Genomic DNA, 19139 nt, shown 5'->3' on the forward strand with positions numbered 1-19139 from the left:
GCTGCTCATCAGCAATTCACACCAAACTCATTTTCTTCAGCACATCTCATTTCATGTCATGCTCCAGGACCAAACACTGGCAGCAGGGTGAGGTGGTAAAAAATGACTCAAAAAGAGAGAGACAAGAAAACAGACAATGGACCCCTGGCCTCAGTTTTTTTTAAATTGTCTAAAATACAAATACACCAGATCACATATAAAGCCTGTGAAATGCAAAACCCAAACCCAATCCAAAACACACTCATATGTGTTTTGAAATCCAATTCAAATTTAATGTTTGGACATGGGTTTTAGTCTAACTAGTCAAATCGAATTTCAAGTACTTTTTTCATTGTTGGGGAAGCAATGGGTATATAACAGCATTCACAAGAGCTGTAGTGTCTTCAAATCATTAATTCGCTCACATGTGTAATTCACTGTATATTGAATGGTGAAATGAACAAACAAGTGAGCATTTTTGGACACAGTATAAGCAGGTTTTATGCAGGTTGCTTTAAACTATGAAAATCCAGCTTGATGCTATGAATGAAAACTATGATGCCCTAAACATAGCAAAATACAGTGAGGAAATGTAATATTTATTACAATTTTATATTGTAAAACTTTATATTGTAAAAGACTTTCCCACAGTTGTGCCATTATTTCCACCAAAGTTTTTTTTCTTTAAAAAGTGTACTTATTTACCAAGAAGGCAACAGTAAAATTAAATCTGTAAAAAACATTAAATCTGTATATAGAAAACAAACAAAAATCAAAACAAATATCACTTGTGAACAGAATACAGTATGTTTATTGCATTCAAAGTGCAGCTGTAATTTTGGCAAATTATGCAAAAATTGTAAAACCGTGTGTATGTAGGATGCATAAAATACTGGTTATGAAAAAATATTTCAATCACATCATTTCATCACTCCAGCTATTCCCGTCTCTTGGCTTTGCGTTAGTCATTACAGTAACCAATGTAGATATACTGAATATTGCAGGCTCATTGGAAAAAAATGTGCCTGTGGTAACATTTCTTCAAAATTATACTGTATTACGTTGCTTCTTGCATGTTTCACTACACTTTCAAAGTGAAATGCCCAGTAAGTGATGCTAAAAGCGTTTTAAGTTTCATCCGAAACAGATTAACGTGAATTCTGGCAAAGTTTAGTATGTTGGTTGTTGTACATTTCACAGAAGTTCAGAAATTAAATGTCTGGTGGCAACCCTACTCTAAACCTAACCGATAGTGTTAACAAAATTGGAATAGAAATGCACTTGAAGAGGTAACCATACCATTTTATCTTGAGCTCTTTTATCTTGAACCAATTGCTCCACATTGCGAATGCAATGTTGTACCAGGTGAGCTACTGAGCAAGTTCAGTTTTAAAAAAGCCATACATGTGCACAGGCCAGTTGCATTGACATAGCCATTACGTTATGAGACTGTCTTAATAACTAGTATGACCAACTAGCAGTTAATTAAGGGTCTTACTTTTCGGTATCAAATTAGGCCAATCTACATTTTTATGTAACTGACTTAAATTTATTGTAGCAAGGTTTGTTATTCAGGAAAGAAGGAGGTGGGAACCGGCGAACGTTCAAACACTTTAATATCAAAATAAACAAACCCAAAACTAAATTAATACTGGTCCATCACTGTTTTCGCTCCTTTTTATATGCCTCCGTATCTCCTCCGTGAGAGATTTGAGGACAGTGTGGCGCGCAGATGACACTCATTATCAACCATGACACCGGCCCTGTGCCATTCTCACGGCTCTCTGCCCCGCCCTGCTTGCAATAGTTATGAACATCTTAAAGAATGAATAAAATTTGATGACTAACTTGTGAAACTAGTCCTTGAAGTTTATGCAACCTGCCCATGATGATTACATGCAGCAAATGTCAAAATTAAAAAATACAAATCATGCACTATGCTAAACATGTTTTGAGGTCTTATTAATCAATAACATGTCCCATAAAAAGAATAATGTAAAAAAGAATAATGTAAAAAAAGAAGGGCCCTATTTTAACGATCTAAGCGCATGGTCTAAAGCGGAAGTTCACTTAGGGCGTGTCCGAATCCACTGTTGCTAGTTTAACGACGGGAAAAATGGTCGGCGCGCCAGGTGCATTATCTAAAAGGGTTGTCCCTATTTTCTTAATGAGTAATGGGTGTGTTTTGGGATTTACGTGCGTTAAACCAATCAGAGTCTCATCTCCCATTCCCTTTAAATGCCAGTTGCGCTCGCTCCATGGCAGATTCGCAGATTCCCATCTACGGGACAAGCCGGATTCCACCATATCGTTATGTACACAATAATAATCTTTTACCTTGTAATCCTTTTATTTTAAATATTTGGCATGTTTGTGTGCTGCCCCGCGTCCCTGTGTGTTTAATAAGCAGAGTGTACGCGCGTTGTGGACCCACCTATAGGCGAACATTACTAACGCACTCTTTAAATAAAAAATATTGCACTATTGACTTTAGACCAGGTTTCAGTTGGTCAATGGCCCAGTCTATTTCTGTTGCCTCAAAATAGCAACGTGGCAACAATGCGCCAGAACACACCTCAAAGGAGCTGAAAATGATAACTGCGTCGGACTGAAACTAGCAAAAAAACACTTGCATCGCACTTGGCGCTGCATTGCGCCGGGTGTAAGATGGGACCCTAAAAGTTTTTGCTATTTTATTGCCACTAGTGTCTGATATAATCACTTACAGATTGACTTACAGATTTATTCCTACTGATCAGATTTAATTAACGAACTGGAGTTAGGTGCAGTGTCACAAAACCAAAATTTTATTTTCAAGTTCCATATTTCTGAGCAGATTTTTATCAGAATTAATTGCAAATCCTGCCTTTTTGGCAGTTTCACAGCCAAGAATCGCTATTGATTTTTGTTTTCTGACTCTCTTAATCTTTAAGGCTTTTTTCACATTAAGTCCAGGGCAGTAGATTCAAATGCACCCAAAATATAATTAACCTCAGGGCCCATTCGGGCTCTCAGAGTTACAACTAATTCAATTAATTGTCAGATAATCGGCTGATGTTAAGAGCATTAACTATGATTTCTGCAAGTGTCTGCTGCCAAAAACCTAGTGATAGATCCAAGTGAGAATGCAGCTAAATGATTTAACACACACAGGAATTCGTGTCAAAGAGAAAAAGAGAAACTGTGAGAAGGGGGAGGGTGCTAGTGTAGTGGAAGTAGTTGTAGCAGTTCATCATCAGTGTCTAGAGGAGGAAAGCAAAGGAGGAACACGGCGTAACTGAAAGACAAAGAGGCGTAAACAGCTGGCACGCTGCTGCACCGTCGCAATGCCAACGAAAAGAAACTTGCCTGCCAACATCCAAAATCAGGGCTAAAGAAAGACTCCGCCGGAGGAGAGCCAAAGGATTGTGGGACCCTGGCGTAGTCAATAGGGCCAATCCTCAGGGACAACCTGCTAATTACAAAGTCAGACAAAAGTCAGGTGACCAACTCCTGCTTTTCTTTCACTCTTCCACCAATTATCTTCCTTCTATCACTACCTTTTCCTGCTGAGTTTGTCCTGCTTGCTCTTGTTCCTCATACACTCTGGACGATTCCTCGACGGTTCTTGTCATTATTCATGTTTTCTTTAGTAAACAGCTTCTGGCACAGTTGTGTCATCATTTGGACTCTGCTCGCTGAACCGGTTTGGTGCAGTGGCAGACGCGGAGGCCCGTCCTCAGGCAGATGCACTGCGACTGGAGAGATGAATGAAAACCACTTGGATTAATGAAGCAAATTCAGAACAGTTGAAGTTACTGACAGCTCCCCTAAACTTCTCACCCTGCCTCCTTTACCATGAGTAATAGTCTCACACAGTTGCTGATACTTAAGATTACTGCAGTAAATGCTGATTCACACACACACACTCGTGCACAGACAGAGAGCAGTTCAATAAGGAATGCATCAACTATTATTGCCATTATTATAACTAAAAATCATTAATAATTTATTATATATAAATATCAATAAATACTATACTTGCTTTACTTTCAAACGTTAAAATACCGTTGGGAGACCTTAAAGTCGGCATGAAACAGAAATTGTGATCGTTGTTTCTTTCCAATTGTGACGTATTACTGAGCAAAACAGCTTCTCAAATGAGATAAAAATGTAAGGCGGGACTTGATTTTGTCCATCGGGGATTGATTGGTTCATTGTCGTTTTTTTAATTGCTGGGATCATGCGAGTGACAGGTTGGAGGAAGGGAGAAATTACTGCACTAACCTCGTGCAGTATATTTTTTGTAAAAGTTAATGTTTTGGTTAAAGATAGCAACATGCTAATGTCAAATGCTATTAAAATAAGTCTGATGTGTGGAATGCTATTTGTGTGGCGTCTGGCGTGTGGACTTACTGCCTACAGTATGCCTATGAAGCAGCTCATTATGCTGACAAACAGAGTACAGCACTACAAAAGTGGCTATTATAGAACTGAAAGAGCTCTATATATTTAATATGGCACAGCGTATATGTGTGTTTGTGGGTGGGTGTGATCACTCCTGTCTGTATCTTCTCCAGTGTCTGTTTACTGCAATGCAGGAGTTGCTCTTTGACTGTATTCAGTGGAAAGCGCACCAGGGAATTTCACGGAGACCTTTCTGTCAGTTCCTACTGGTGCGTGAGAAACATCATTGCTTGTTTTCTCCACTGTTATTTACAGACTCTGTTCATTGATAAATGACTTAAGAGAGGCTTGAACAGAAGTGACAACACTGAAGCGCTAATTTGTCCTCATTCCTTGCCTTTCTTCCTCTCCCTTCCTGTTTGTCACTCTCTCGGTTTTATCTTTCTCACTCAATGTGCCACTGACACTATACTCTCTACAGCATTACCAACATGGTGTTTTCTGAAAACATAGTTCCAACGTACATTCACAAATAGCATTGCAAACTTGTGTGGTTAGAACTACTGCAATATAATCTGATAATTAATTTGATATCAAACCAATAGTTAGCAGAAGTTATTACTCCACCACCTACATGACGTCATTAACAACAGTTCTACATTATTAAAATGATGGAAGTGCGACAAAGTTACTGCTGTTTCTGGAAATAGTTGTGACTAGCTAGTTGATTTCTCCAATGATATATCATACTATGATAGTTAAAGGAACACTCCACCGTTTTTTTAAATAGGGCTTATTCACCTTCTTTCCTACATTTAGATAGGTGGGCAAATGCATTTTTGTCTCAGTGCATGCATTGTTTTAGTTTGACAGGGTCGGCGCTAGCTTAGCTTAGCATAATGAATGGAATCCTTTGTTGCCAGCTAGCATGTCCTGAGTAAAAGTAATATAAAAAATAAAAAAATACCCCACCTAATTACTTCTTGTGGCTTGCGTATTCACAACGACTACAAATAGCGACAGATATTGACTTGGGACTATATTAGGGGGAAGCACAGGCGAAGCACTGCTACTTGGGCGCAGAGATATCACGCCCAAGTAGCAGTGCTTCGCCTGTGATTCCCCCTAATATAGTCCTTAATATATAAGTCAATATCTGCCTAGGAAATCGCCTAGTGTTAATCTGCATCACTATTTGTACTCGTTGTGAATACGCAGGCCACAAGAAGTAATTAAGTGGGTTTTTTTTTATTTTTAATATCACTTTTATTCAGGACATGCTAGCTGGCAACAAAGGATTCCATTTATTATGCTAAGCTAAGCTAGCGCCGACCCTGTCAAACTAAAACAATGCATGCACTGAGACAAAAATGCATTTGCCCACCTATCTAAAAGTAGGAAAGACGGTGAATAAGCCCTATTTAAAAAAAACGGTGGAGTGTTCCTTTAAATGCACCATTGGTGGTTGCAAGTGTGTTGTTAGGTGGATACTAAGGTGTTCTGTGTGGTTGTTCGGCTTTTGCATTACAGTACCTAGTTATGGATACGTGCTTTTAACATCTGTCATCATCCACCAAATTAAACATCATAAGTCTCTTAAAAAAAGTCTCTAAGATCTCTTAGAAAAGTAACAACTTTAGTCAATAAGCCACGTGATTTGTATCATTGATGTCTGCAGCAGAAATGCCGTTGTTGGAGTAACGTGCAAAATTTTACTACATTTAATACATTTGAGTAATTAAGAACAAACCCCTAACTCACACAATGCACAATAATATCAGTCAGTCAGGCTTTCCTTCGCAAGCACCACTTATAAAAAGAATGTAATAAATTGAGAGACATTAAGCGTGTTGAACAGGAGAGAATGCTGTGGTGCAGTACTGCTTGTCAGTGTTAGGGTGGGGACTCGGGACTGCTGCTGGAATGGTGAGAGATGTTAGCTGTGGTGCTGCTGAAGAGGATGCGAAGACTATAGAGGAAATGCTTTGGAGGTAGAGGGTGAACAAGCAAGTACCACGGCAAGGTCTTATATTGTGCATTTTGTACTAAAAAGGCAAGGTATCAAATTTACCTCATCCACTTAAAGATCAAAGTACACTTCTGTTTTTATGTGTATGCTAGAATATTGTCATAGTGCACATAGCGTAAATTTCATCATCTGCGTAATACACGCGTACAATCCAGTTTTTCTAACCGCACGTAAGCTGTATGCTCAGTTTGCACATGCGCCTTGAATTTTTTTGCACAAATTTGTTTGTCTAAAAGGTGGTGAAACTGGCCAGTCATATTAAAACTGAAGTACATTTTGGAGTTATATCTGCATGTGCATTTGTTCTATCTTTTTGTTCCATCTTGTCAGTCGCTTGGTTTCTATTTCTGCTGTGTTGCACCGGATAGCCCCTCCAACTTTGAAAATGCTCCACATTAAAATAAAAATGAGATGACAAAATTGTTGAAAACCTACAAACCGAACCTCCATACCCTAACCCTAAACCTAACCAAGATGGGGACCAAGGCCTGCTTACACCAAGACAAACAATTTGGTGTGAAAATGTTGTACAATAAACACTTTCAGATCAGATCGAAACGAACATTTGTATGCTTTCAGTTGCAATGGATTTTTTTTTTTTTTTTTTTTTTACAGAGAGGTGTTCTGATCTCTTTTCCCTTGAATAAAACTGGCTAACTGATAACATTTGCTCTTTTGGTTGCATGCCCAGAGCTGCTGCTGTTACATAAAACCATGACTTGGTGCTCACAAACGACTATTTTGCTAACTGACAGTGAATATCAGTGGAAGAATCTGGAACCAGCTCTCGTCTCTGTACTCTTGTATTTAATGTTGTTTGATACAAACCATAGTGAATACAAAAATCTGAACAGCTGTTTGAAAACATGTAAATACCATTCAACCTCCTTTCTTCTCTGTGACAAGCGGGTGTCATAAACGAAAATTTACTAAATGGTATGTGTCCCAGAGTAACCAAGGTATTTCTTCTTTTCTGAAACAGTCAGAAAAGCAGTGAATCAGCGTATTCACTCAGCCCACTTGTTCAACCACATTGGTCTGAACAGACAAATCGAATGTGAAAATTGGACCGAATTTCTGTCAAACATTCATGTTGATGTGAGAAGGCCTTAAAATACATATATTTTAATATATGTATAAAATACATATACAAATATAAATACATATGATTTGAGCATATATTTGACTTTAAATATAATTGTCTTAATATATTTTATATTTGGATGTAGTAGGAGGTGCCAAAAGACAGTTTGGATCACGCCAAACCTCAACAGTTTTTTCGCACTGCTAAAGGGGCGTAGGTTGGTGTTCAGTAGTCACTGAAGTTGAGGATTGAAGACATTAACATTCTGGTGTGCAGGAGAGTATCTGAAGGTCTGGTATCAGTCAAGCTGCCCTTTTCAAGCCTGAATGACCGGGCAGTGTCAGAGGAGGTCCCACGAGAGAGCGGGAGGGACACCCACACACTTTCCTGCGACAGCCCGCAGAAGAGGAAGAGTCAATTTAACAGCAATCATCCCCCTTGATCACAGCCCGTCTGTAACCTGCCACCTCGGCAATGATTTTATCATCTTTTCTCCCTCACGCTATCTCCGCTGTCTCTATTTTGCTTTGAAAGTCCCCCCTCTTCACTGCAATATCAGTGGAATAGAGATGCCTTTTATAGTTTTGCCGATTAATCAATTGTTTTATAATAGTTATACTTTAGTTTAAATTTAGCTGAACACTCTATAATAGCCTGATTAATTCGACGTCTTACCCCAATACTATACTAAGTGTTAGGGGTTTGTTAAAATCCTAACTGTTTTTCTTGGGCAATAAAAACATAAATGTTCAACAGCTTTTTTTTTTTTGAAAGCCCAGACTTTAAGGGATGTGCATATACAGAAATTTTCACAGACTATACAAGCTAACATATTAGTATAACATAAAAGTATGACAACTAGCCCCAGTCTATAGGCTCAAAGGGGCTATTTTGGTCCCCTGTGAAGTTTAGTAAACTCAGCTGGCCCCCTGGCCCATATCCTGTAGGTCTGTGGCAGTGTGAGGAGCGAGAGCTAAATCATAGGCTGACAGGGACCTTTCCTTTAATAGATGCCCCCTGTGTAACCAGCCCAGAAAAGGGAAGAGAACAGCAGCCATTTCTACGCACATAGATACAACCCTTTGCTTGTATCTATAGACAGGTACAGGCTCATATGTGCATGCTTACCTGCCTGCACATACATGCCTAAAAGTGGTAAACTGGGGCTTGTTGTCCCTTTTTGGTCTAGTTGATATTCCTGAGGGTATTAGTTCATTTTTGAAAGCTAATTGCTGTATAGACACACACCTAAAGGTCTCGACTTAAAAATAAAAAGCAAATTACAATAAAACTTGCTACTGCTAATTGATACACAGAAATGGTGCTGTGAGCATGTATGACATGCTGCTGCTGCATAAATAGACGTACATAAATCCAGGCAGATCTAGTATCAGATCTAGGCAGGTGGAGCTGGGGGAGGTGGAGGGTATCAGAGGAACTAGCACACTGCAGGACTAGCTTACAGCAAACAATAACCCAGAATATTTAAATGTTGAGCAAGTGATCTCATTGGGTGCAGGATCAGCAGAGACCAGCATGACCTGTGCCATGAAGTATGCGGTATTATATTTTATATTAATGGGATTTTTATAAAATATTAAACTTACTATTAACAAACAAAAAAACATTGCAATTAAATAAATAAGACCGACAGGAAAGGAGACTGTAAAGTTTACACACAAACACTTCATCCATGTCTCAGACACTGAGATGAATATAAAACTTTACACACACACACAATGATCTCTGGGTTCCCAGTATAGTCTCAAACAGAGTGAAGCAGTGATTTGTATTTTCCTTGATGTTCCTGCTGCTGGCAGTGGAGATAAACAGTTATATGGGCAGTATTTATAATTGTTATCATCTTGATATGCATTATAGTGCAGTTACCCATATAGATTTGACTGTAATACTCTGGGCATGTTATGATGATTGAGAAGCATTTCAAGCCCACCTGGTCTGCGGGAGAGATGAGTTAAACCACTTTTCAAAGAACAAAATTAAACTGCCCTAGGACAGGCAGCTCTTTTTTGTGTGCAAAGGAAGCTTTGACATTTGCATAGCACTGAATGTAAGTATGTGAGTGTGTGTAAAGGTCTAGGTGCATTTAAAATAGACAGGAACAGGTGATTGAGAAGTTACAGAAGTGCACACAGACACACACAGAGACACACACATTGGTACTCCTATCATTATGAGGACATTCCATAAGCTTAATGTTTTTTATACTAGGCTAATGACATTTTCTAGCCCGCAACCCTAACCATAAACCTACCCATCACAGAAAACTTTCTGCATTTTTAGCTTTTTAATAAAAAAATCGTTTAATATGTTTATTTAACAATTTTAATTTCAAGGACATCGGCATGTCCCCATAATGTATAGGGTCATTGCCTAAAACCTGAATATACTGCAGCTCCACAGTGACCAGTCACATGACATTAAATGTGGATGATGGATGGCATCCAGGTCTTAAACTTCTTGGCAGGGCTGCACAATGAGTAGGAAAAAAATTCTAATTGCAATTTTTCTGATAAAATTTGCTATTATGGAAAAAAAAAAAAAGCAGTGCAGTGCTTGATTGCAGGGCTGCACATTTAACCAAACATTGCTGATTATATATCAATATGACTATAAAACAATTATAAAAAAAATAACAATAACAAAAATATTAAACAAAAAAGGAAATATTACTATTGTAGTATTTCACTACTAAATAAAAAAAAAATATGTAAGAAAAATAATATACTATTTCACAGTACAACTGTAAAATTACATTGCTAATATTTATGGCAGTCTAAATTTCTTAAACGTTAAAGCTTTTATTTTGACGGAAAACCGCAATGAGCTCTTAAAGCTTCTCTTTTGTTGTGAACAGCCGGTTTAGAAGTTCTTCTCATTCTCACTCCCAAATGCACGTGTATAGCAGCATTTGCTACAAACCGAGCCACTCGGAGATGCTGAACACACTCACGTATAAATGAACTCAGTGCTGTGCTTTACTCTGAAACACACACTGCATTCATTTAATTCAATTGCAGCTTTTGCTATCAGTTAAATTTGGTTGAGATTAACCAAGCAACACAGTTATTATTACTGTGAAAAACACTGATCTAAGCCTCCAGGATTGACTGGCATTATGGACGCAGAATGGAGTTTGGCAATTACACCTCTTGGATAAAATATCAAGGTCACAACACCTTGATAGTGTCCATGTCAACAGATCATTTTTCATTTCCCCAACTGTGTCCCCACAGGGTCAAATGCATCTGAAGTCCATTTGTTACCCTTAAAGTGTTGGTGACTTGAGGGAGGGGTTTAAAAATGATGGAGATAATGTAAGAGGGGGAGAAAATAAGAAGAGATACACAGTGACATCCTGTCACTTCCTCTAATGGAGCGTCTCTCTCCGTGTCGTGCGGTTGGAGGAAAGGAAAGTGTGCAGGTGGGACAGAAAATCCACATAAACTCAATGTTTTCTCACTGTCAATACACATTAGAGAAATAATCAAAACAAGAACAACACTGCTCCTCCGCTTTACGGGCACAATAACATTCCATATTAAAAGATTTTTAAAAAATCAATGGAGTTATGCAGGGAATCATATCCAAATGGGTTTTGAAATTTATATAGGAGAGCTTAATTTCTTTTCATGAAGTGGACTTCTCCAATGCCAATCTAGAGGTGAGACGAGAGCTGCTTTCAAAGACTTATTCACAATAGATTCGAGAAAAATAGTAAATAAGTTATGAAACAGGACTGGTCTAAAAACACAAATTTTAAGAGAATAAATATTGAATTAAGTTCCTTTTATTTTTCAAAAATCATGAATTAATAAAATATACTGACAATTTAGCTTAAAACCAGATAAAAATGGCATTGGAGTAAGGATAATAAACTTAATTCAAGATACATTCACAGAAAATAAGTTCTGCAATTTTGTATTTGAATTGCATGCAGTAAATGTATATAGGCCTTGTTAAAGAGGAGATTACTGATGAATGGAAACAGCCCCAAAATGAGCTGTTTAAACTACATAAACTGATTAAGCTTAATCAAATGGATGTCAGGTTTTGAATCATGTAATTATAGATATGTATACGTTTTTTTTTTTTTTAACAAAAATTTCTGGGTCATTCACCCTAAAATAAAAATAAAAAGTATGAATTTACATTATACATGGAAAATGAAGCCCAGACAAGTGTGATTTATTGCATTGTGAATTTTTTATTTCCCTAGTAGTAGTATGATGCAAGAAAATCTCACTCATTATATTGTAAAAAAGTGGTTTATTATTTATGGATTTTAAATTAAAAAAATAAAATTACTGAAATACAGATGAGAATTATGTTGCTTCTATGGCTATTGTCATGTCAAAATCAGGGTAGAATATATATATATAAAAAAAGATGAAACAATTAAAACCTAAATTAGATTTTTAAGATCCAATATTTTTGTTGTTGTTTTTTGTTGAAATATATGAATATATATGAATATATAATCCTAAAAAGGCTTTATTTTCTTAATGCTAGTTTTTCCCCCATATTTTATTTGTTGATTTTGGGATGAAATACCATTCCTTTGAGATTCAACAATGAACACCCAGAACATGTATAACCTTCATTCATTTGATTGGATGAGTTGGCAGGCTGACTTACTACGATCATCTATGTAAAGGGCTCTGAAATGAAGTGGAACCATTAGTATACTAGTATGCTAAATTGGTTAGTGAGGAGAGTGAGGCTAGAGGTCAGGACGTTCTCTGTTCTCACACTTATTCATCTGGTAAAGTAGTGTAGAGCATTGTGATAGAAAGGTATGTGTGTGTGCTGACTGCCTGTCCTGTCCCACCACATCATGGGAAAATGTTGTGAGCGGCCCAACAGAGCAGAGGTGGAAAGTAACTAATTACAAATACTTTCATTACAGTACTTGAGTAGATTTTTTGAGTATAATTAAAGTGTGGTACTTTTACTTGAGTTGAATAAAAATAAATTATTCAACTTCGCTACATTTATTTTTGATACCTAGGATGGCAAGTAAATCATGGCAAGCACACGCCTAACAGACAGGTCTGACTCGGGTGCAATGTCCTGGCTCTTCCAAGCTTTATAACGGGAGTGAATGGCTGGAAAAAAAATTGAAGAAAAAAGAAAATTACTCCACACGGCTCCAGTGGGTTAATAAAGGCCTTCGGAAGCGAAGCCATGGGTTTTTGAAAGAAAAATACCCATATTTATAACTTTATAATCTAAAATAACTAGCTTCCGCCAGACGACCGTACACATACTACGCAATTCGACTTGCGCCACAACCCATGGCACATGTATGACGTAGGATGTAGGAGTATCGTAAGCTTAGATGCCTCTCGTGGTTTAAACAAATAGGGCTGTGCAAGAAACTGAAGCTCCTCTTCTATTATATAGAAATCCTCCGACATTTCTCTTCAAAATTGCTAATTTGCGACCGGTGTTTTGTTTAGCTCTTTCCTCTGAGCTTCACGTTCGTCATTTGCGTCGGGTCAGGGGTTATTCTTCCACCGTAAATCGATGCGCACGGCCGTCTGGCGGAAGCTAGTGATTATAGTTTATAAATTTTTAAATATGGGCATTTTCCTTACACAAACGCATGGCTTCACTTCAGAAGGCCTTTATTAACCCCCTGGAGTAAAAGTGGAGCACTTTTATCATGGATGGATGGCACTTATTTGGGCTTCATATTTTCTCCAGCCATTCACTGGCCATAAAGCTTGGAAGAGCCAGGACATTTTTTAATATAACTCTGATTGTATTCGTCTGAAAGAAGAATGTCATATACACCTAGGATGGCTTGAGGGTGAGTAAATCATGGGCTAATTTTCATTTTTGGGTGAACTATCCCTTTAAAGACATATATCATTCTTATGAAAATACCTGAGATAGCTTGATGAACACAGATATATTATCGCTATCATCTGTTTGTCTTCATGTTTCATCAGTCAAAACATCTCTATTTGCATGTTATTATATCCATATAAGGCATTTCCTGAAATGTAATAAGTTTAATGTTTCTATGAATCTCACTTGTGGACTTTCTGCATGAGGGATGAATCCGTACTGGGCTTCCAGTATGAATGAAACAGATGACTTGAGTGTTTAGCGCTCCATATTTAGCACCATCATCTCCCCATGTTGGGTAAAAATAGAAAAATAATCCTAAAGTACTTTTAAGCAAACTACTTATTTACTTGAGTCATATTATTTACTTATTTACTCTTACTTAAGTCATATTATTTTTCAGTACTTCTAATTGTACTCAAGTAATTAGTACTTAAGGAGGAATACTTTTACTTAAGTACAATTTGTTAGTACTCTTTCCACCACTGCAACAGAGACAGAGAAAGATAGAGGGACACATACAGTATCGCTGACTAAGCTCAGTCCTGAGCTAGGAGGGTTCCACTGGCACACATTAAAGTCATGGAGATCCCTTTGACAGATCAAGAGAGAGATTTAGAAAAGTCTCACTGTATTGAGCAAAGGGCAAAAGGATAGATCAAACCACAGCTGCCCCCATGAGTGTGAAATGCAGGTCTCTGGAGCTTTCCAACAGAAAGCGAGAAAGAGAACACTTTCTCTCCTCCAAATATGCAGTAAACGATAAAATGGGAAGTCAGGGCAGAGCAAGAAAAGATATAAGGAGGTGGTAGCAAGGGCAGAGCGATAGAAAGACGGCGAGAACAAATAGGAGGAGGAATAGGTGCTTTCTGATAGATGATTCTCTCCATTTTTATATCCGTTTTTGTAGCGATAAGAAGATGAGTTCTTGTGGACGGGGATGAGGATTGGTGCTGCGGAGAGAGAGAGAGAAAGTGCTTAAATGGAGGCAGCTCATGCCATTACTAATGAGATGGAGGCAGCCTGTCCTTCACATGTGACCATGGGTTTTGTGCCTGCTATTGTCACGTCTATACGCATGCAATGCACATTATTGTGACATGTCCAACAGTGTCCACATTTCCGTCTTTAACATCTGTGTCCATTTGCAATAAACCACTGAAAGCTGAAGTGTGATATTTCTGTAACACTTGTGTCACCAAACAGAACTGCAAAAATGTACCTTTTTTTTTACATTTCTGGTTTTGGAATGCGGAAGTGAACTATAGCAGGAAAAATATTGAAAGATGGATTACAGCAGTCGGAAGAGAGAAAGTCACTTAGTTTGAACTTTGTTAGTTTAAACCAGAACTGAACTGTTCTTTTTTTAATGCTGGGGCAATATAATGCATTATAATGCAATATAATACTGGTTTAAAGAACTCAGCATGTTCTTCAAAAAACATTTTTTTAATTTGCAGTAGATTAGAGTTCGATTATTAGAATAAATTAATAATAAATTATTCATTTAAATACTTTTAAGTCATCCTGTGACCCCCTTTGGAGGTTTGCTGAATCCCACTAGTGGGCCCAGGGCCCTTATTTGAGAACCACTGGTTGGTATATTGGTTGTTAAGAACATTAATATCAAACACAACTCTTTCTTGATTTTGTTTTTCAACAGATTCTTTATTATAAAATGGATAGCTCTAGTTTAGTTGTGACTACATTCACTATGTATTGTGGATTTCTTTGATTAATTCATAAACATAAATATGGACATAACAGAACATAAACATGAACAAACATAAACAGCACATTCTCACCAAGGAAACCTTGCTGTAGCAATGTACTGTATATATCAGTGCCTCTCCAAAACGCCAATGTGGTGTTTTTACATTTTTAAATTTGGACACTGTATGAATTACATACAGTCCAAATCAAGGATAAAACAATTCCAAGGGGCTGTTTAGTAGCCTTTGGTACCAATTTTAACATTTTTATACTAGAACAAATCTTTTAAAAGATTAATTCAACCCTTGGAATGGTTTTAAACTACAAAAGATTTCAAAGAAGTCAATTTTCTTCTTCTGACCTGCCTCCATCCACCCCCTGCATTATTATGTATGCTCTCTCTTTCTCTGGCAAGAGGAAGGGCCCAGTAGGTCTGATCCGGTTATGGAGACGACAGATAGGGAGAGTGGCTGATATGGAGCTGTCTGTCTCCTCTTAATATTGGATTGTGTTTCTGTGTAATCCCTCCCCAATCATCGTCTATAAAACGCCTCCCCTGCCCTATAGTCCCTCTCAGAGGAAGCGCACTAATACTGATACTACTACATCTATTCTTTCACATTTTCCACACCTGGGTAGTCTTTGAGTGGGGAGTAAATTCAAACGTAACAATCCTTCCTTCTTATAGAGATTTACCATTTTTACAGTCCTCTAGAGTTTAGCGATTTCAATTTTGTCTTCTGTGCACTGCTATCATCTAACATTGGCAGTTTTCTTCAGCTCAGGACACTGATCAGAATATTCATAAGCGATCGATCCACTTGGATCTCTTTCTCATTGCACCCTCTAGACTGTAATTCCCTTCCCCCTCTCATTTTTCCCACCCTCACTCTTCCTCTTTTGGAGCAAAGGTTAACTAATGAAAAAGATAAAAATGAAGAACAAACGGTCTATAAAGCACAGTTCAAAATGGAAAAAGGGGATTTTGAAAGGGAGAAATTGAAGGGTTTGTAGAGGTACATGGTGCAACATCATTTTGCTTTTCCTGCTCAGATCTCGTAAAGATTTGCACTTTAATAATCTGCAAATAAATTGCTAGAAATATGATTGGAATCATTTAAAAAAAGGAAAATACAGTGTGCTGTACAGTGTAATGTGCTGTCATATAGGCTACATAAAATTATAATGAGAACATTATAATTGTGTGCTGGGACATGGCTTTTAATGGTGAGACACTTGTTTTTGTAATCAGGCTCTCAAAAATTATTTAAAATTTGGATTTAAATGGGCCAATATATCAGTTATCTGTTTTCCAATATAAAGAATTATTGGTTTGGTATAATGTCTGTATGTAGGTATAATATTTGCATTTTGGTATAATGTCATTTGATTTAATGACAGCAACACTCCAGATGAACTTCACAGGCTCGTGTAACCTGATCATGTTCTCCAACATAATAAAAGAAGCATCTTGAGCTTCAATGGAAGCAGTCTGACTATTTGTAGAGTTCACATGGTCACAACATGAAAAGTTTCAATAAAAGTAGCTTAGAAACTTTCTACTATAAACATATATATATATATATATATATATATATATATATATATATATATATATACACACACACACATATATACATATATATACAGTGAGGAAAATAAGTATTTGAACACCCTGCTATTTTGCAAGTTCTCCCACTTAGAAATCATGGAGGGGTCTGAAATTGTCATCGTAGGTGCATGTCCACTGTGAGAGACATAATCTAAAAAAAAAAATCCAAAAATCACAATGTATGATTTTTTAACTATTTATTTGTATGATACAGCTGCAAATAAGTATTTGAACACCTGAGAAAATCAATGTTAATATTTGGTACAGTAGCCTTTGTTTGCAATTACAGAGGTCAAACGTTTCCTGTAGTTTTTCACCAGGTTTGCACACACTGCAGGAGGGATTTTGGCCCACTCCTCCACACAGATCTTCTCTAGATCAGTCAGGTTTCTGGGCTGTCGCTGAGAAACACGGAGTTTGAGCTCCCTCCAAAGATTCTCTATTGGGTTTAGGCCTGGAGACTGGCTAGGCCACGCCAGAACCTTGATATGCTTCTTACAGAGCCACTCCTTGGTTATCCTGGCTGTGTGCTTCAGGTCATTGTCATGTTGGAAGACCCAGCCTCGACCCATCTTCAATGCTCTAACTGAGGGAAGGAGGTTGTTCCCCAAAATCTCGCAATACATGGCCCCGGTCATCCTCTCCTTAATACAGTGCAGTTGCCCTGTCCCATGTGCAGAAAAACACCCCCAAAGCATGATGCTACCACCCCCATGCTTCACAGCAGGGCAGGCACGGCGTTATGGGTGGGCCTGACGGGCCTAGGCCCACCCACTTTTTAACAGGCCCACCCAAAACTTTTCTTCAAAAAGAAAAAAACTTTTAATATATTCTAAGTTTGTCAAGAATTATAAAAAAATGGCAATAAGCTCATCATTTGTGCTAAAATAGTCTAAATGTTTAGTTTTAAAAACAATTTTAAAAAGCTGTTATCTATTTTGATGTTTCTGCGCAAGTTCAGCAGACAGTGGTTCGGGTTTGTTCCGATCAGAGCGCTTTTCTGAATATTCCGCACTGCTCGCTAATTCCGCAGGGTCGCTCGCTCAACCCAGAATTGCCTGCTGCCTGGCTCGAAAATATGCGGAATATGGGCTGCCTCCGACTAATTTTTTTTCTAGTCGACTAGTTGTTTTTCATATAAAGCCATTCGTGGACAAATCGTATATTATTTTAATTACTTAAACAGGATATGAGCGTTTACGTAATATAGCCGCACTCAAGCGCACACATAAAGCTTGCCACAAAGAACCGGTAAAAGTAATGATTATGAATGTGTCTAAAATAGCAAGGAGACATTTAATTGTTTATTAATAAACTGGTGTTTTCTGTGTCGCTGCAAAGATGAAGTTGACGATGCAGACTCGCCATGAACGCCAGAGATGGATTGGAGATGGATGGAGATATGGATTACATAATCAGAGAGTAGCCTATTTCTTTTGGTTTTGAATATTTTCGTTTAAAAGTAGACATTTCAAGCTTTTTATAATAGATAGCCTATATTTCTAAAATCTGTGAGGCACAAGCTGAGTTTCGGCGCCCTCCAGTTCACGTGCAAGTTTTCGTGTTGGTGCCTTATTACATTTTCTGCTATATATTTCCTTCTCATTTATTAAATACAGGTAATTGGTTGATAAAACATTGATCAAAATTAAGATACAATTTATAAAAAACTAAAACCTTTTAAAAAGAGTCTTTCTACAAAAAAAAAAAAAAAAAAAACTCAATGAAGTGGTCAAAGTCATATGGAAGCTTGTTTCCGCCACTGAATAAAACATTTTAAAAGATAATTGCGACTTTTTATCTCACAATTGCGAGTTTATATCACGCAATTCTGACTTTTTTCTCGCAATTGCGACTTTATATCAAACAATTCTGACTTTATAACACATAATTGCGAGTTTATATCTCGCAATTCTGACATCTTTTCTCAGAATTGTGAGATATAAACTCACAATTGTGAGATATAAAGTCCAATTCTAAGGGGGAATGATTTTTTTATTTTATTTTTTTTACCTCAGAATAGTTTATATCTCACAATTCTGACTTTATAACACGCAATTGCGACTTTATATCATGCAATTCTGACTTTATATCTCCCAATTGCATATTATAAAGTCAGAATTGCGTGATATAAAGTTGCAATTGCGAGAAAAAAAGTCAGAATTCTGACTTTATAAGACGCAATTGCGACTTTATTTCTCGCAATTCTGAATTTATATCTCGCAATTCTGACTTTATAACACGCAATTGCGACTTTATTTCACGCAATTCTGACTTTATATCTCGCAATTCTGAGAAATAAAGTCAGAATTGCGCAATTGTGAGATAAAAAGTCGCAATTATCTTTTTTTGTATTATTATTTTGTGGCGGAAACAAGCTTCCATAAAATCATGTCTTACCCACTCCATCATATCTTTCTCGGCGACCAGCGCCGTTGCTCGGAGGGCGCCAGCGCCTC

The 19139-nt window shown here is 37.5% G+C and overlaps 1 long non-coding RNA gene across 2 annotated transcripts in view; it reads right to left on the reverse strand.

Moving 5' to 3' along the window:
• Positions 1–3112: 3112 nt before the first annotated feature.
• The window catches only part of LOC307145227, a 36974-nt gene continuing 20947 nt past the window's right edge, over positions 3113–19139 (reverse strand). The window contains exons 1-3 of one of the 2 annotated variants that reach the window (XR_013818921.1): positions 15430–15499; positions 3519–3716; positions 3113–3433 (exon numbers count right to left, since the gene is read on the reverse strand). This is a non-coding gene — a long non-coding RNA (uncharacterized lncRNA). Of the gene's footprint in view, positions 3434–3518; positions 3717–15429; positions 15500–19139 lie in introns of those variants that run through there. The other variant, XR_013818920.1, reaches the window with a different exon arrangement.

This window comes from Squalius cephalus (assembly GCF_949319135.1).
Source record: "Squalius cephalus genome assembly, chromosome: 18".
NCBI classification, from domain to species: domain Eukaryota; kingdom Metazoa; phylum Chordata; class Actinopteri; order Cypriniformes; family Leuciscidae; genus Squalius; species Squalius cephalus.